This window comes from Balaenoptera borealis (assembly GCF_965194805.1).
Source record: "Balaenoptera borealis genome assembly, chromosome: 9".
NCBI lineage: Eukaryota > Metazoa > Chordata > Mammalia > Artiodactyla > Balaenopteridae > Balaenoptera > Balaenoptera borealis.
Genome location: NC_138873.1, coordinates 30,397,560 through 30,416,934, shown reverse-complemented (window position 1 = coordinate 30,416,934; position 19,375 = coordinate 30,397,560).

Below are 19,375 nucleotides of genomic sequence, written 5' to 3'. Positions count from 1 at the left end.
TTACTATACAGTTACAGGGCACATGTGAAGGGAAAATGAATTTAGTTTGCTTTTAATTGTGATTTCTTTATATCACTGTCTACTTAACATTTTGAGTCCCTATGCTGTATTTGGTGCTGTTTGAGTCTGTTGATGCAGTGGAAAAACCATATTTTTGTTTGATCCTTTATGGGAAATTGTGTAATTCAAGCTAGGGAAAACTGTTGGATTACAGCAAAGTGCATTTTCATAGTCACCCCTTTTTGAAATTAGTGCTGGGAAGACTTTGTGAAGCTAATCTGTTTGCTGAATGTTACCTGATTTGGGATTACATCAGCATTGATTTTTCGCGATTTCCATATCTGCTGTCAGCTGAGCTACAAAACACACTTAAAGGAATATTCTACTCTTGACCCTATCTTACTGTAAGTACTACCTGGCTGAGTCCATTGTTGAAAATTCACTTTTAGTGTGTTTTCTGGCTTCTGTCTGCTAGAATGTTATGGTCACCAAGACACTTATGGTCAAACTAGCTTCTTAATGACCTTTTTCTTTTGACCTCTTCCTGACTTTTTAGAAAAATTTATTTGTGGTCTACTTTGGCCTTTGCCACGCTGTCCCTCAGTCCCTTGTTTCTCCCTCTGCCCACCCCTTCTATTGTCATAGTTTCAGAGTTCAGGCTGGTCCTATTTACTTCTCTAAGGCCAGCCTGGGACAGTTTCCACTTTGTCTTTGATCAGCGCTACACTAATGGTGTGCACTAGACAGCACCCCGTGAAAACCTTCAAGTTTTGTGTGCCTCAAAGTGAATTTTATCTTCCCCTTAAGGTCAGTGCTTTTTGTGAGAGGAAGGGGAAGAGCTATTGACCTGCTAATGTATGCCAAGCTCTGCACCAAGTGTTAACATTTTTTTGTGTTACTTCTGTCGATTTCCCAAGCCAGAGCCCTCGGATGTCCTTTGCTCCTACCTCTGCCTTTTATATAGCCTGTAGACTCCAGGTGGCAATGGCCCCAGTTTTTCATCCGCACTGCTCAGTTGCAGTGAAGTGATTATCCTTTTCTTCATGACTGAATCTGTTAGCTCTTTCTGCCTTTGCCTGAAGTACCTTTCTTTTTTGTCTACCTGGCAGTCTTCAAAACCCAGCTCAAAGGAACGTAGCTTTAGCCTTGAAGTTGTGACTTGTCTATAGCTTCTATGGGATTCATGAGGGAGCCCATCCATGCAGAGGTGCCAGGGCAGAAGCAGATGTCTTCTTTCTCTTACTGGGGAAAATAATAGTTTGAGGGCATCCCTCATGAGACTCCCCTTTCACTGGGTTGCAAGAAAACCTCCAAGCCAAATCCATTTTCTTTGTTCTTAACTCTTACACGTTAAAATTTTTGTCTGGTCCTGATTTCATTAGAATTTCTATTATATGTATTTTTGGTAAACCACTTTAAATTCTTTTGAAAATAATCGGGACATCCATAGAAAAATTGTATGTAAAAAGGCTATATTAGGTTGGTGTCCATTAAAAACAAGAATTTGTCCATCTTAAATTGGATTGTTGAGGCAATGAAAACATAGGCAGAGGTGTTATAAACCCTAGAAATGTGGAAACATCTGTCTTACTGAAGATTAATCTAGCCCTTAAAATGGAGCTTGAATTTTTTTTTTCTTTGTAGATGAGAGTACAAAAAGTTGGGCTCAAGGAATACGTTAAGCACGAGCAAGCTTTGCGTCTTCCTGCCCTCTTCATAGATAGAGGAGGAAGGAGAGGATATTTAACCAAGGAGGGGAAGTAAGATCACAGCCTTCATTCCAGGCTGAGGGTGGGGCAGGGTGATGGCTCAGTGGGGTAGGGCATTGTCCTCCCAGCTAGGGTCCTCATAACGCTCAGTCCACAAGGCAATACGGAATTTGCAGGAGTAATTTCTTGCAGGAGCAATGGAGGCATCATGGCTGGGCTAGGCAGGTGCCCAAGAGATGCCACCAGGCTTCCCCAGCCTCCCAGAGAGAAACTGTTGGATGAAGTCTTGACTCATTGCCAGTGGTCAGGTGCTGGGGGCAGAGGGGTGGTCACAGTCAAAATGGAAGATTAATTGTACAGAGGGTGATCAGGTATTTAGGGCTTGGGCTACATAAATATTAACACATCAGTGTTCAGAAGGCTTGGTGGTACTGGTGCTCCCCAGGCAAAAATCAGTCCTTTTTAAAAAACAGTGGCTTACACTTCAAATGGCATAAGCACACCTAAATTCAAACTTTATCGTATCCCAAGTGAGATGTATCAGCCAGTTTTTTTACCCAAAACATACAGGGCCGAGTCGCAGTCTGCTGATGAAAGTTGCATTACAACCTGGCTTTTGCTAGAAAAGGCTTAGAAATGAGGGAGGTGGGTGACCCTAGGAATTATTAAGACCTGCACTAAAGGGGCAATCTTTTAAGCTCTCTTAGTTTGTATGAAACATGCCTTAAGAGTGTCGTTTCTTGGCATTTCTTTTGCTCCTTGTTCACTGACCACTTTCATCACCGCATTTCCAATTTGTTTTCAGTGGCAAATTGGCTTTGGGAAGGGGATGAACAAGAGTAGAGACAGAAGTGCTTTTATAGGTAGAAGCTGAGTCTCGGGTTTCCTCTTTAGGAACTAAACTTGAGTTATGAAACGTGAAGGTGGAGACTGGTGGTTATTCTGTGGCCCTAACAACCCGGGAGGTTCTGTTAACCTTGCATTTTCTGATGATAAAGGGTGAGAAAAATTGTAAAGCATCAATTTAATTAACCCATTCATTGACTAATTACAAATGAAAGAATGGTTATAGCTATAAGTATGCTTACTGCAGAACTCTTAACAGGACTTGTTGGTTGAAGGAGGGGAACAATTAGGTAAAATGTGATACATTTACATAATGGGGTATTACGTTGCCATAAAAATGGACAGAATGGAAGGGTATTTGTCAATGTATTTTTAAAGCAATAGTTAAAGCATGTACAGTAAGACCACATTTTGTAAAAAAAAAAAAATTATATAAGGGCACATGCCTTCAGAGAAGAAAGGTTGGAAGGATATACATTAAGGTTTTAATGGTTACTTCTGGAAAGGTGGGTATTTTGGTTTTCCTTTTGCTTTTTTTTTCTTTAATATGTATTGCTTTTGTAGTAAGAAAACATTCTTAATTAAAGAAATGAAAGAATGGTACAAGATAGCCTTAGGGATAATTTTAAGTAGCATTAATATAAAAATTTTTGAATGTTTTGTGAACATGTGAATTTATTTACTTGTCTAGTAAAATAGCACTTGGATACAACAGGTCAGCTTTAAAAGACTTGAGTTCAGACCTAACCAGCAGAGGGCAGTAAGAAGCTAGTGTCAGAGGGACCTATCAGTAAAAGACGTGGAGATAAGCATGGACTAGAGCAGGCTCCCCTTAGGAAGAGATTTCTTCTCCCACTCCTTGAAAATTGTTGGGCTTTAGTTTACTATTTCTGGTTGCTCTTGCTCTGTGTCTTGATACTGGTAGAATCCACACTCCCCAGCTGGTGAGGTCAATTCAACGTGTGCTTTGGGAGGTTGTCAGTAGAGGTGACTAGTTATTTTATATACAATTAAGAAATAGAGACTACAACATATTCCTAGAGGAAAAGGTTTTGCTCTGTGACAGTGGATTGTATGTTCTTGTTAGGCCCCTTTCTCTTCCACTAAATGAGAATTTGCCTGAAGCTACCTGAAGACTGAAAGGTTTCAGAGCAGGCCTATTCTGGAAAAATGGGCATAATTTGGAGAGCACCAAGGCAACAACAGCCATACTCTGGAGATTATAATCCACAGTATAACTCCATGGAAGGGCTGACTTCGTTCTGTGCTGCATCTCTGGTGCCTAGGGTAGTGCTTGGTGTAATAGGCACTCTTATAATCTGTTGGATGAATAGATTTGACCTGCCTATTTGTTTAGTCATTTAATTTGTGGGTTTCCTTCTCAGGCTTAAACTCCCCAGCCTCTTTGACACTTTAATTTCTCATGTTCCTTTTTTTCTGGCAACAAAAGTGAATCTCTCAAGCTTGGCCTCTTCTAGACTAGAATGGTGCCACGTTGTCTCAACTTCCCGTCCCTCCAGCTCTACTCTAGGGAGCAGGGTAGAGAAACGTATCCTATCACAATATGGGGCCCACAGCTCTAAGAGTCTGAAAAAATTTTAAAAGCCATTACGAGACTTGGGAACAGTAAAAAGCACATGAATTCAGGGAAACTCTTTTTACACTGCAGTAATTTCTTTTTGAAGCTTGTTTATCCAGACACATGCCAACAGCACAGTATTGTATGAGTGATGTGAACTAAACCTTACACAAATGTATTTGGCTTTTTATTTTTTCCTTCTTTCAACTCAACTGCTCCCAACTAAAATTTACAAACAGATATAAAAATCCTGTTTGTACCTGGTTGGCTTGTTAGAGAAATACGGGGTAAAAGACCTGTGATATTTCACAGTGCTGCCACCAGGTTAAAAGGAGCAAAGTGCACATAAATAAATATGAGATCCGTAAGGGGAAAATAAAGTATTAACATACAAAATGCTGTAAATTAAAAATCCTGGTTTTTTTTAGATTTGATGCTTGCATATATTTGGTGAGTTCCAGGGGTCAGCAGATGTTTTGCTAAATGGGTGCATGTTGTGTCTTGCTGGGAGGTATTTACCCACACATCATAAAGTGTTGCAGTTACACCAGTATTTCAAGAGGGAGTACATGTATAATTTTTAAGCAGAAATAAAACCTTTTCTATCCCCACCCACAAGCTAGCGTTTTGAAATAAAATTATCCAGTTCAAAATTTTATATTCCAATTTTCTGTCATGTAAAGAGTAGAAATTTTATTTTCAAATAAACATGAAAATGATGTGGATGATATTAACATGCAGAAGCAAAGTTCAGAGCCCTACGTGGAGAGGAAACAGTTTATGTGAAATTTTTTAGATTTTAAAATAACTTATCAAGGCATAAAAATTAACTTGTTACCTTTATTGTCGCCTAGTGTTGTCCTGTGAAGTGAGGCTCATTCAAAGTGTTGCAGGTTGCATTGCTGCCATGTGGAGTCTTGGGTAATAGACTGCAGGGCAGATGGAGGTTTAGCTAACATTCAGTTACAGTTTGAAACTTTCCTTTTGCGTGGTAGTAAAAATAAAACAGGTAAGAAATGAGCTGCTCTTCAAAGAAACTTCTGTGTTTTGGTAAAACTGCTGAGGGTGATTCTCCTTTCAGAGCCGTGTAACAGTGGGCAGCAAGTTTCTTCAATGAAGCAGAAACCTTGCCTGCCTAATAAATCCCAGGACCGTCCAGGGCGAAATAACCATTTGCAAGTAAGAGTACAGATTATTTGTGGCAAGTGAAGGCAACATTTTAAAAGCAAGCTGTATTTCTGAGGGGTTGGGGAAAGAAGAAGAGAGAAAGATGGGAGAGGAGTGGGGGAAGGAGGGGGACGAGACAGGGAGAGAGATGGAAAGAGGGAGATGTGGGGAGGGGAGGAGGGGAGGGAGAGATGACGTGTTGAGTTTCTCATAAACTAGTATAAAGGATTTATTCTACACAGTTTTTCAGTTAAAAAAGAAAATGTGAACATTCACCTTTGATTTTGGAAGGTCAGCATTCACTTAACATTATAAATCAGTCAAAAATAAGTATAGTTGAGTTGAATATTAGCTGACCAGTTATCTTTTATTGTATTGGGTAGAACCCCAGTAGTTACTTTCTTTGGTGAGTCTCAACTGAAATGGTATATTAATCAAGTGAAAGTGCTCGTAATCATTGCCAGTCCCCAGACTTGTACTTGTGTGTTGAAATTTTTTCTCAGCAGCAATGTAAAATATTTTACCCTACCTATATAGTTTAACTCTGTCCTCCTAGTAAGGCATTCACATTTAGAAATTAACAGCCAGTTTGGATAAGAGATGCAAACTCTTATTTAAGGGAGAAGATACATTTAATAAGATTTATATTGCTATATGTAAACTAGAAAATAAACAACAGAAGCAAAATCTCCCCAACATATAAACAATATGTAACAAAAACAAATCCTCTATGTAGTTGAGTGGAAGAGCATGTAAACTTGCTTTAACCCTGTAATTCTGTGATTCCTTGATTTCTGCTTTGATACTTTGATAATGAAAGGTAAGCAGTTGTGCAAAGGAAATACAGCTATTTTAACATTTTGCATTCCTATGCGATTCCCAAACTGCTTCATTTTTTTTTTTTTTTTTTTTTTTTGGCCGCACTGCGGGGCATGGAGAACTTCCCTGACCAGGGATCGAACCCACACCCCCGTCCCTCAACCTGCTTCATGTTTTTGTTTTTTTAAAATAATTAATTTTATTTTTGGCTGTGTTGGGTCTTTGTTGCTGTACACGGGCTTTCTCGTTGCAGTGAGCGTGGGCTTCTCATTGCGGTGGATTCTTTTGTGGAGCATGGGCTCTAGGCGCGCAGGCTCAGTAGTTGTGGCGCACGGGCTTAGTTGCTCCGTGGCATGTGGGATCTTCCCGGACCAGGGCTTGAACCTGTGTCGCCTGCATTGGCAGGTGGATTCTTAATCACTGTGCTGCCAGGGAAGCCCAACCTGCTGCTTGTTTGATTTTAGTCCTTTGAAGAGGCTCTACCAGGAAGGGGCTCTTATGTAATTCTGGGTTCTATTTAAGACTAATCATTTAGTTTAAAAAAAAAAAAAACAAAAAATATATTTCTATAATATGTACATGATTACCTCTCAAAGTTAGTTTATTGCTAAATGATACAAAATTTAGGGAATAAAAACAAATGATTACAGTCTTCTACTTAATGACACAAGTGATATTCTTTAATACTGTCATCTAAAGTAATCATTAATGGTGATTGTGGTAAATTACTTTCTAGAGTTAGTAGTATCATTACTGGTTGTGTTATTTTCTAGAAGTAACTATGTGGCCTGACCAAAATGTGGCCTTGCTACTCTCTTGCTGTATTTCTGCAGACGATGTTCTCTCTTTCCCAGAGAGAATTGGGCCGGGAGTTTAGGCCTGAAGTGACGAGTCTCCCATTGCAGACTCTACTTGCAGTTAGAATCTGAATTTTTCAGTTGGAAGGACCTGAAAAATGATCTCATTTGGTTCCCTCATTTTCCAGCTGAGAAGACAGAGCCTCCACACCCCAGGATATGCTCCAAGCAGACTTGGACATGTGGGTAAACTGATTATAGGATTTGTCATTTTGTTGAAGATTAAAATATTCTATATTTAATACATGTGGAAGGAATATACTTTGTAAATTGATATGGGTGTATTGGTAAAGAATATCAGGGATGAGGACTTAAAGATACTATGAGTCCAGAAACACTTCTTAGTGCATGAAAAATAAGCTAACAAGGACAATTTATTGGCTTCCACAGGAGGCGTGTACAGATGTGGAAGAATGTTTACACAAAGCCAAAATACACAAGCATCATCTCCCACAGGCCGTCATTTGCACTGTGCACTTTGAGTTTGTGCAGTGTTTTCCTGATCTGTACTTGTTCCATTAATTTAGGCCACCAACAGTGATGTAGAACGATGAAGTCTCCAGAACTAGGGATCTGCCACAGAACCCTTGTTGGGCCCCTAATACACAGGTGAACTAGCAGATCCGAGGATGTGTCTTTAAAGAGAAGGGAAGACAAGGGGAGCCATTTGTCCATAAGAGCGTGATTTGAACAAAACCTGTCTCAAAGTGAATAATGGGTGTATTTTACAAAAGATAGCAGCTAGTTCTTTGCCTTGCCATTAAAGTTAATAAATGTTAATTTTCAGAAGCAGTTATAAATAACTTTAAAGAAGGAGTTATCTTTAGTTGGTTGGTAGGGGAATTGGGCTTCTTAAAAATAGTGTTGGCAGAGAAGAACCTGCTTCTTAAAGATCTCTTTAAGATGAATGAGCATAAGATGCGGATTCTCATCCTAGACTACAATGCAGTTCCTAGCCACAGAAATCTGGGGAAGACAATTGCGTTAACACACCAGTGTTATTGATTTATAGTTGATTCCAAGAGCAGAAGAAAAATACTTTTTGGAAATACGGAATTCTGGTGGATATGTTTTCAGATTCTGAAATTTAGAGATAAAAAGAACCTTTTGAAAAGTTCCTTTATTTTCTTTTATCTGTGCTTCGGTAAAATTCCAAAGGAAGACTAATTTCTGTTAACTTTTGTCTTCCACTTGCTTTTTTTTTTTTTAATTAATTATTAATTTTATTTTTGGCTGTGTTGGTGCGCGCGGGCTTTCTCTAGTTGCGGTGAGGGGGGGCTACTCTTCATTGTGGTGCACAGGCTTCTCATTGCGGTGGCTTCTCTTGTTGCAGAGCACGGGCTCTAGGGCGCGTGGGCTTCAGTAGTTGTGGCTCATGGGCTCAGTAGTTCTGGCTCGCGGGCTCTAGAGTGCAGGCTCAGTAGTTGTGTTGCACGGGCTTAGTTGCTCTGCGGCATGTGGGATCATCCCGGACCAGGGCTCGAATCCGTGTCCCCTGCATTTGCAGGCAAGATTCTTAACCACTGCGCCACCAGGGAAGCCCCTACTTGCTTCTTTTTGAGTGTTTCTAAATTTGGATTCATTGGAGAGAAATCAATTTCCTGAGAATGCTTTAGCTAATATTAAAATTTAACATATATGATTGTTATTTTTAATGTTTTAAAATGTTTTATTTTTATATATTTAAAATGTTTTATTTTAATGTTTTAAAATATTTTATTGTACAAAATAGATTATTACAATTTAGGTAATAATGAAAACAATATTCAGAAAAGTCAACTACCAGTTTAATGTTTAAATAAAGACTTCAAAACTTCTCTGGAATAGCTTCTATCTAAAACAAACCAAATTAAAATTACTATGGATTGCCATCTTGATTAAAATCGGTTTTAATTTCCTGGCTTAAGAAACCTTTATAATAAAGAGCGAACAATCTCTAGTTGTTAGTTTTATCCAACACCACTTTGCGTTCCTTTTGAGGGTCATTTCAGTACATTCTGTGCAGTGAACAGGAGAGGGCAGCATGACCTCAGCTGTTGGAAAAGCAGTGCAAACCAGTCTTTCTGAGCAGAGAAGGCTGGGAGCTGATGAAGAGCAGAGTTATAGCAGCAGGTGCTGCAGCGTGTCTATCAAGCAGGATACACAGGAAACAAATGTGAAATAAAACTGTTTAATGCCTCTAAATGCTGCGGAGTTTTACGCGTATTTTCCAGAGTAATAGCCCCTTCCCTTGTAAAAATGAAATGGGTCAGATGTTGAGATTTTTATGGGAGTTAGAAAGCTGTACATGCCTAACAAAGAACTTGGCTCTACAGCTGTGGGTTTTCTAATCTCTATTTTTTTTATGGAGTAGTAATTTTCTAATAATACTAGACACTCACCTTCCTTATTTCTTCTCAAATTTCTGAACCAATTTTAATAATAATAAGTAACCAGATCTCAGGTCAGTAAAAGTACATATATGCACCTCAACTGCTGCTGTCTGTTTTGTGGTAGTATTAGTGCAGGAGAGAAAAGGTGAGATTGGTCTATCCATGGATCTCAAGGTCTTAAGACCTCAGCTTCTGTTTAGCGTCCAGTTTGCTACCTCTCCTGGAGGAGGCAGCTTCCAGGGAATACAAACCTGCAGTGTGCAACCTGGATATATTTTGCTGAAATATGTGTGTATATATATATATGTGCGTGTGTGTGTGTGTATGTAAATAAATTTACGTATGCGTATAAAGAACTTGTATTCTTTCTTAGCTTCTTTCAGGAAATTTAACCAGCTATTGGAAAAGTTCCTGGAGAATCAACATGTATTGGCTTTAAGAAAAAAGAGGAGAAAATGAAGGCCTAAATATGAAAGTTTTCTTGCTGCTTATGTTAGGTCTTTACCCTGGTTAGGAAAGAAAAGAGTCAAAGGATTATTTTAAATTGACGAGTTGCATTCCAGCCTCAACCTTCACTTAAAAATTCTATATTCTTAGAAGTCTCGTTTAGGAGATAATTCCCAAAAATCTTACCTCTAAAATGTGGATTTCTGTTGCTCATTTTCATTAACTTTTGAGCTTTAATTTCCTCATGTCTGCATATAATCTGCTTTGGGCAATGCTTGCTGTTCCCTCCCACACCCCACCATTTTGAGAAAGCAACCCTTTTGTAATGTCATAAATTTGACTTTTGTGTACTGAACAGAGCATTTTTAATATGCTCACTCTTTTTCCATTAAAATCCTGGGTTAACAAATGCATAATACAGCATTTATGGATTCAGCAGAGATCCAAAGGTGAACCTGAAATTTCATCTACCGCTTGGCGGCTTATATCCCTGGCAGGGTTACTACATCAGAAATAATGACTTGAGTGTGAATTTGAATGAATGAAAACCATAGATGTTGAATCGTAAGCAGTCAGAGGTTTATCCTGGCCTCCATACATAGTAGGAAGGGAATATCTGATTTTAAAACCCATTTCACCTTTTTCAGTATGCTAGGTCTCATTAAATAATTGTGAACAAAGACACTGGTACTAATTTTCATCCTTTTTGACATACTAAGGACTTTAAAATGGGATTTGACAGGTTTTTGGTGTGTCTGTAGGGTCGACCGCTGGGTGTCAGATTGGCTAGTATAGGTTGTTATAGTGTCTATACCAATCCCCTTGAAAAGGGGATGGCGATGGTGCACACGTGCGTGCGCACATACACGTGCGCGCACACACGCACGCACACACACACACACACACACACACACACGTTATAGTGGTTGTTCAGCCCACACTGGCTTTATAGTCTGGTGAGTGGGTGGGGTCCTTGGGTGTGTATCCCGGCTTTGCCAGTTAGTGATCGTGAGACCCTAGAAAAGTCATTTAGCTTATTTAAATCCCAATTCTTTTTCTCTAAAATAGGAACACTAATACCGTCTTAAGAGTTTTCTTGTTTTTGTGAAGATTAACTGAGATAATGTGTAAAGTGCTTAGTCCAGTGTCCAGAACATAAATGATGGTGGTTATTATGGTGATAATAGAATTAGCACAGCGATTTAAATACATATACAAAGTATAATCAGACTACTTTTTCCTTCCAAATCCCTAACCTACATAAAGATAGCTTTAAGATCTGTTAAAAACTCAGGTATCCCCTAAGGAATAGGTTATAACTTTTTGTTACACAGTGCTTGAGGCAATATATTTGTGTAACTTTCTCAGAAAAGTTTTATAAATAGCTTTCATAGGCCATGGACATTATTAGGGTCCCAATCCTAAGGGATTCATCGAAGCTGGTCTAAAGATTATTTAGAAAGATTATAGAAAACTGTTATGCCCAGTGGGAGTTTATGTCTGTTCAGACTCCTGCTCTTGGCTTCAGCTCTCATCTGTGGCTTTGTGCCTCCATAGGTAGCATGTTCATTTAAGAGCATTGGTTGTGGCCATTTGGAGCTTTTATCCTGAACAATATTTCCCAAACAGGAAACTTTTGCACTGTGCTAACATACTGGATGTTTAACACAATGTGTTCATTTTATTTCTGTAGAATCTCTTTGTTGTTGTTTTTACCTAAGAAACAAAATGAGTTTAAGTATTTTGAAAATCTAGGTCTTCTTACTTGAAAGCTCTTTGATTTTGGGTCCTTTGTGCTTTCTTTCAACTACAATTTAGGTCTTTGAGCAATGAGGTCAGATAATCATTCTTTCCCTGCCCTTCTGGTTGCCCATGTGCACTGCCCATGTTAGCTTATAGATTGCATACGTAAGAGTTTCTTGAAGGTAGGAAACACTCTTCTTCTGTGCTTTCCCTAATGCCTAATAAGATGTTTTGTTCAAATGGTGCTTAAAAAATGAGGACGTGAATATGAACTGTATATTTTGTGTATTAGGGATGTAAGCACTGCCAAGGATCCTGGAAAGATGACAACTGAATACTATGATAGGGAATATGTATGGTACAGATGAACAAACAGTCTTTTTCCCGAAATTATAATTTCGGCTAATTTAGAAAAGAAATTAAACAGCTAGTTTACGTATTGAGTAGATAACATGTTACTCCAAGAGGTGATATGGGCTGAAAAGAGTAAGTTTGGTTAAGTGTAGAGGCAAGATGTAGAAGGAATAGTTAAGGGAAGCTGTGGGTTTTAAGAAATCTGAACTTTAAAGCTCATGTGAGCTGCTGCCATTTTATGGCATTTCTGCCAAGATTGAGTCATTCTATTAAACTGGCAGGGCCCTGGCTTTGACGGTAGGACAGTTCTTATATTTTTAGAAATCAAAAAGAATTGAATGTATCAGTTATAATTGTTTTGTCCTTGTCCCCAGCACCCTTCATTCTCACCTAGCAAAACCCCAACCCTGGATAATACAATACTTCTCCTGGTCCATCCCTGCACCCACATAGCTAAACACCATCACAGAACAGCACACACAACCAAACCAACTAGTTTCATGTTGAATATGGATGCAGGTAGGAGGTTAGAAATTGTGGTGGCAACTTGGTGTAATTCTTCCTGATTGTTTCTGTTTTCTCTAATTGAAATAAGAAAGCAAGGTCCAGCTAGAATAAGCATGAGGGGAGGAGGTGATGAAGATTTGAGGTGAGAGGAGAGTGACAGAGTGAAGGGCAAAGCATGTGATCCCACATCCCCTTCAGATCCTGTGCCTATTTCTCAATTCCCATTTACAGCAAAACTACCCACAGGAGTTGTCGATACTCTCCGTCTTCAGTACTGCTTCCAGTTCATCTTAAAACCACTCCAGTCAGGTAATCACTCAAAATGCCCCTGAAGCATCTCTTGTCAAGGACACTGGTGAATTACATGCTGTTAAACTTAATGGTCCACTCTCAGTCCTTAACTTTTTTTCAGTAACATTTGACCGTTGACCGCTCCCTCCTCTGAAGTACTTTCTGGTCTTCTGTTTTTGGCTACTTCATTGGCTCTTCCTTCTTGGTCTGCGTTACTAATTCTTCTTCCTGTCTCTGACCCAGTCTCGGAGAACTCAGCTTTCATTCCCTGGATCTCTTCTTACCCACACCCGCTCTCTTGGTGGTCTCATCCGTATAGATGTGGAGGGCTTCTAATTTATATCTCCGTCACAGGCCTTTCCCCTGAACTCCAAAAGCATTTACCCAACTGCTCACTTGACATCTCTACTTGGATATGTAACAGGCTTCCCTAACCAAACTTCTGATATTTCCTCAAAAAACTTACTCCACTCCTGATTCCTCCCCATTGCAGGAAATCACAACTTTATCCTCTTAATTGCTCAGGATAAAAACTTGGGAGTCAAGCTTGCCTTCTCTCTCTCCTGTATACTCCACATTCAGTTCTGTCAGAATATCCGGTTGTTTTTACCTTCAAGATACAGTCAGCATGTGGTCATCTCTTACCCCCTTCACATAGAAAACAGAGCAGCCTGATGTCACATGGTTCAAATCCATGCTGATGATCACAAAGGTAGGAACATGAATTAGGATACATTTTGGAAAAGTTGATAGACCGATGTTGCCTTTTCCTCAATATCAAGCTCCAGCCAGTCAAATGTTCACAGAAAGGTGATGATAATAACTCTTTTTCTATTTCTTTGGCATCTACACTCTCCAACCTTAATATCTCCTTCATTGTTAACATTCATTTAGCATGTCCTATGATTGCATGATATTGATTTGTAAATAGGATTAACAAACAGGCCACCACCAGTTCACCTGTGTCAAAATAGCTCTAAAGGAGAAGCCATCTGCGGAGGATAAATGAGAGGCACTTACATGGCCAGAGGAACCTAAAATAAACAGAAGGAAAAAAAAAAACCTGAGATGCTGCAGAACTTGGGAAGCAATTTTATATCAGTTCTACGAAGTTAGAGGGAAATTCAGGAGAAAATCTCATATTCACCTGTGATGGGGACGGCAGCAGGCTGGGCACTTAGGGGATCAGTAGGTATAGTTTTTCAAATATGTGTGTATTGGTCTTGTGTTTGTATTTGTGAGTATGCACAGTGCTCATAGACTGGACTTAAAGAACAAATTGTTCTTTATTATGGGACTTTCCTGGTGGTCCAGTGACTTAAGACTCTTGGCTTCCACTGCAGGGGGCACGGGTTCAATCCCTGGTTGGGAACTGAGATCTCGCATGCCATAAATAAATACAAAAATTTTTTAAAAATTAAAAAGAACAAATTGTTCTTTATTGTAATTTTAACTTAGTACAGCACCTAACAAAGGGCTTTGCATATTAAAAATGCAAGCACTAGTTGAATGAATAAAAATCTACTGAAAAATGAGCATAAACTACAGCATATTAATAAATTAACACTTGTTCTCAGTGTAATGTTTTGCTTATTTAACTGCTGTCTTGATTGAATCTGTTAATTGAAAATAGTCAATTAATAGTCAATAATTTAACCTATCCAAGAGATACATTGAGATACATATCTGTTTTCTTAGCTAAAAGTTAATTGCTGTGATTTCAAACACCTTTTGGATCTACCCCTAAAGAAGTTACAGAAAAATCTGTTCATTTGTTAATCATTAATAATACAGCCATTGTGACTTACATGTATAAATATACAAACTAGATGCTCATGTTGTCAAGTTACTGCTTATTTATAATTTGGATCCTGAGTTTCCTTGGCCACTTCTAACCTGAGCAAAAGTATAGATGACAGAGCAGTGAAAATCCAGTGCCTCTATTGGATGAACAAGTAAAAGATGTGTCTCCAAATGGAGGATCAATAGCATCATTTTATGTATTTATGAATTGGCATGTTAAAGGATTCAGTTTTAAATTGTTAGAACTTTATCATTGCCTCTGTGGTTGCTCCAAAACCTGATTTTGTGCCGTCTGAAGTCACTAGGTAAGAGGAAAATGAAAAAATGTATTTCATATGTTAGATTCATATGTAAATTGAGTGCAGTTATAGGCTTCAGATGAAACACTTGGCTCCTATAGAATTTTTTACATACTGTATAATAAAAGTCTGCAATATGATACCTCACACATCCCCATTAACCTCTGACACGGAATTTGTTCTATTCTGATTGTTTTTTCATTGATACAAGTGTTTGGTGAGGAATTAAGGAGCTTTCCTTCACAAATGTTTTGTTTGATTTACAGCATTTTTGGCTGTGATAGTCCTGGTTAGAATACTTTGCTGTTGAAATCTTAAAAAAAAAAATGAGTTAAATTCCCAAAGGATAATGTGCATCAGTTCTATGTTAAGCTCTTTGTTCAGATTTATGATTTCAGCCTCCAAAATGTGTTTTCACTAACATTATAGCATGATAGATGAAAAAGTGTGTGCACAGCTTAAAACATTTGGAAATGCTTCTATAAGTTACTTTTATGCTGGGCAGTTTACTTTTTTCATAAACGTATTTCTATTCCATACTCTACTGTCACACAGGTTTCTGAAAGGTGAACATGAACTCTGTAGGAATTCTGTTTTTGGACTTAAAAACTGGAGTTGTGTGGTAGACAGTTTTTACTCTTGTCTAATTGAATTCTCCAACTTTTCCCCTTCTTGCTTACACAGACATCAGTTTTATTTGTTTTCCCTTGAATATTTTTGTGTGCTTCCTTCACTTACAGTACAAAAACCTCCCAGTTAAAGAGTTAAGGGTCATATTCATCCTTCATTTTTCATGCTGTCTCATTCTCCTTTTTGACTTTTCTAATCACCTTCTTTCCTCAATCACTTAGTAGTTGTGAACCATCAAAATATAGTACCATCACCAAGACAGCGTACATCACTAAGATGATTTACCACTTTACACCCCGGATCTGTCCTTCCCAATGTGGCCGCCAGTAGCCCTAGGTGGCTGTTGAGCACTTGCGGTGGGGCTGGTCCAAACTGAGATGCGCTGAGTGTAAAACACACACTGGATTTCAAAGACTTAGTACAAATAAAAAGGACATAAAATATCTTATTAATAATTTTTATGTTGATTACGTGTTGAAATGGTAATATTTTGAGCTTATTGATTTAAATAAAATGTCTTATTAAGTTTTCTTTTTTAAATGAGGCTACTAGAAAATCCTTTTGAAAATGTAGCTACCAGAAAATGTGGCTTGCATTATATTTAGATTAGACAGTACTGCTCAACATCAATTTTTCTCAAACCTGGTTACCCATCAGAAGCATCTAGGAAACTTAAAAAAACCCCACAGTTTCCTGGGTCCTACCCCAGACCTACTATTTCCAAATACTGGACATGGGTCTTAGGAATCTGTACTTTTAGAAAGCTCTCCTGACAATTTTGAGGATGCCAGTTAGTAGAGCAACGCTTATACACTTCTATTCCAAATGTCCCTCTTTTGCTACCTCAGGGCAACACTTTTTGGCCTGGATCTCATGTATTACAGGAAATGCTATTTTATGTGACTGAATATGGTTGTGGGTAAATCACAAAAACAAGTCCCTACCTACTTGCTGAAGTAGTTCCCTTTCCCTAACGTATTTAAATTTAGAACTCTGAAAAGCGGCTTAGTGAGTAAGGGTATTTGAATAATGCTATATCTAAGTCAGTTGGGACCAGCAATGGTCATTTACTTTTCTTTTTTCTTTTTTTTTAAGACTTTTAAATTATTTTTTTAAGAGTAGTTTTAGGTACACAGCAAAACTGAGAGGAAGGGACATAAATTTCCCATATACTCCCTGCCTGTACACATGCATCGCCTCCCCCGCTTTCAGCATCCCTCACCAGAGTGATGCATTTGTTACCATTAATTGATGAACCTATAATGACACATCATCATCACCCAAATTCCATAGTTTACCTTAAGAGTTCACTCTTGGTGTTGTATTGTTTGCTTTCAAAAATAGCAACTGGGTGGGGGGGGAATGATATATTCATATACCAAACATTTTATTTTAACTTAAAAAATATGTACAGACATTCCACTGTCAATCTTTTGATGTAGGGCCAGAGTGTTTTCTTGACATACTGGTCTGCTGATTAGAGCTCTCCAGTATCTTTCTTTCATAAGCAACATCCAAAATGCCTTCTTTACAATTTCCACTTCTATTTCTTTAAAATGTAGAATGATCTTAAATATACATATGAGGCAATCTACGTACAGTACTTTCTAGATTATTGTGATCTTTTCTCCTAACCTTCTGTAGTTTTGTCACTTAATTTGGCAGAAATCGTTTTTCTACTTATCTTTCCAAAGCATTTCACTTAGCTTCCACAGAGATAACAACTCTTTGTTTTTGCTCTTATGCTTTATAAGTTTACATAATATTTATTAAATTACAAAATTCCAATAACTGTTACATTGGTCACAATCAAGTTTGGCAATAAATTTATGTGGCTTTTGTTAAGCATAAAACTCAGTGTACAGGTTTCCAAGAGGTAGGTTGCTGTCGAGAGCATTCAGAGTGCTGTGGGCATCAGTGTATATGCTTAACGGAAGAAATGGATAGTATGGTGAATTAATCTGGCAAATCAGTTAATGGAAGGTCATTGAGAGAAGTTCTACTATAAAAACAATGGTATTAATAATAGTAACTGATACTTATTGAACACTTACTATGTGCCAGACATAATAAACACATATATATATTATCATACCTCACTTTAACTCACAAACATCCTTTGAGGCGTGATTTATAATTAGCCTCCTTTTACGCTGGAGGGAATTGAGACTTCCAGAGGTTAAGTCACTTAAGGTCATACAACTTTAAGTTTGGAGATAAAATTCAAACCCAAGTCAGTCTGATCCCAGAGTCAGGGACCAACTTTTAGCTTCAAAAGCCTAACCTTGGCGAGAGGGTTCATGCTGTCCCTTTCTGGAGATCTCACTTGGCCTGACATTGATCTATAGGACTGGGTCAAGGGCAGAGACTCTGCAAAGCAAGCAGTCACCATAACAAATAACTTGCATGTGTGTCTTAGATCAGAGGACAACTCTATAAACCATTTTTAGAATATGATGAAGCATCATGTAATTAATATATCTAATGTCTTAAACCAATGAGTAGATTTGGGTATTTTGAAGCAAGTTTGCTGAGAATATTATTTGAGCTAGAGCCCAGGCTTCAAGGAGATAAATAAATTCTTATCCTCATTTCTGGACACTCTATCCTGGGATCCCAAAACCAGGTATTTATCATGCTGTCTCCTTTGTGGTGCTTTTCTTTGGTGTGATAAATGTGGCTTCCTGGAAAGGCTGCTTTATGCCAGCCTTGAGGCAGAACACTTTTAGCTCAAAGAAAAATAAACTGGCTTCAGAAAAAAAAAAAATCATTGTCAACCTTTTAATCCTTCCTTTTCCATCTTCTTTTTCCTGACTGTGGTACCATGCATAGTTCAGTCTTCAGGGATCCATTGTTCATTTCTGGAAGAGCGTCAGGTGACCCACACGTGCACTTTGAGTGCCTTTTACATGCTTTGTCACACCCATATTTGTACGTGATAATTAATCACGCATGGATCAGTCAGCTACAACACTGCCCCAGGTTATCTCTGCCCCCACTACCATTTTCCTCCCCCCAGGACAGCAGGGTGTATAGCTTTGCCAAGGTGTTATTTGGTAATAAAAGATTTTTCCAAGATGTTTTCCAGTGAGCTGTGGAGCACTTACAGCGATCTGCACCTATTTTCTTGTCTTTGCAAGCGAGTAATAGCATTTACTTTCTTTGAAGTATAATTATGCCCGAAGAAGTCACTCTATTAATTTGGTGGTTCTAGATTGTCTGAGACTTTACTTTTGAACCTGCCACGCTGGAAATCCTTTTTTCTAATGATAATTTTGATCTGACTGTTAAAAAAAAACCAAGCTGTGTAGCTTCTTTTTTGCACTGGTAAGAGTAATCAGAATTATTCTGTAAAGTTTTCAGTTCATAAAAACTTGCCAGGGAAGTGAGCAACTTTGTTTGTGCCTTAAACTCAGTTGGACATAGATTGGCCGTACCGTGTCATTTGAAGTTAAAAATTTCTGAATGCCAGAAAATAAGTGGCTGCCACAAGTAGGTCCAAAGGGAATAAACATACTGAAATTTCTCTTCTTTCAAGCCTGTCTCTGGGTGTCTGTGAGACAGTATTAAACATCAGTTTCATTTAATTTCAAAAGCGTTAGCTTTATGGTTAAATAGCCATCACGATGAAAAGAAATTCTGTCATTGTTTTTCTCATTTCAGGGCTGGAAATCAAATTGAATATCAAGAGTGGATGGGAAGCTTGCACATAGCTTTATAGATGGACAAACTCAAACAATTTGCAGAGGGCACCAGAATTTGGATAATGGCTCACATGTGTTTTGTAAAATAATGCTGCTTGTGTAGTAGACCAGCAGCCCTCAAAACTGGTCCCTGAACCAGCGTATTAGCATCACCTTCATCTGAGGAAGGCAAATTCTCAAGCACCACCCAAATCTTCTTATAGCAAAAACCCTGGGGAATTCCCTGGCGGTCCAGTGGTTAGGACTCG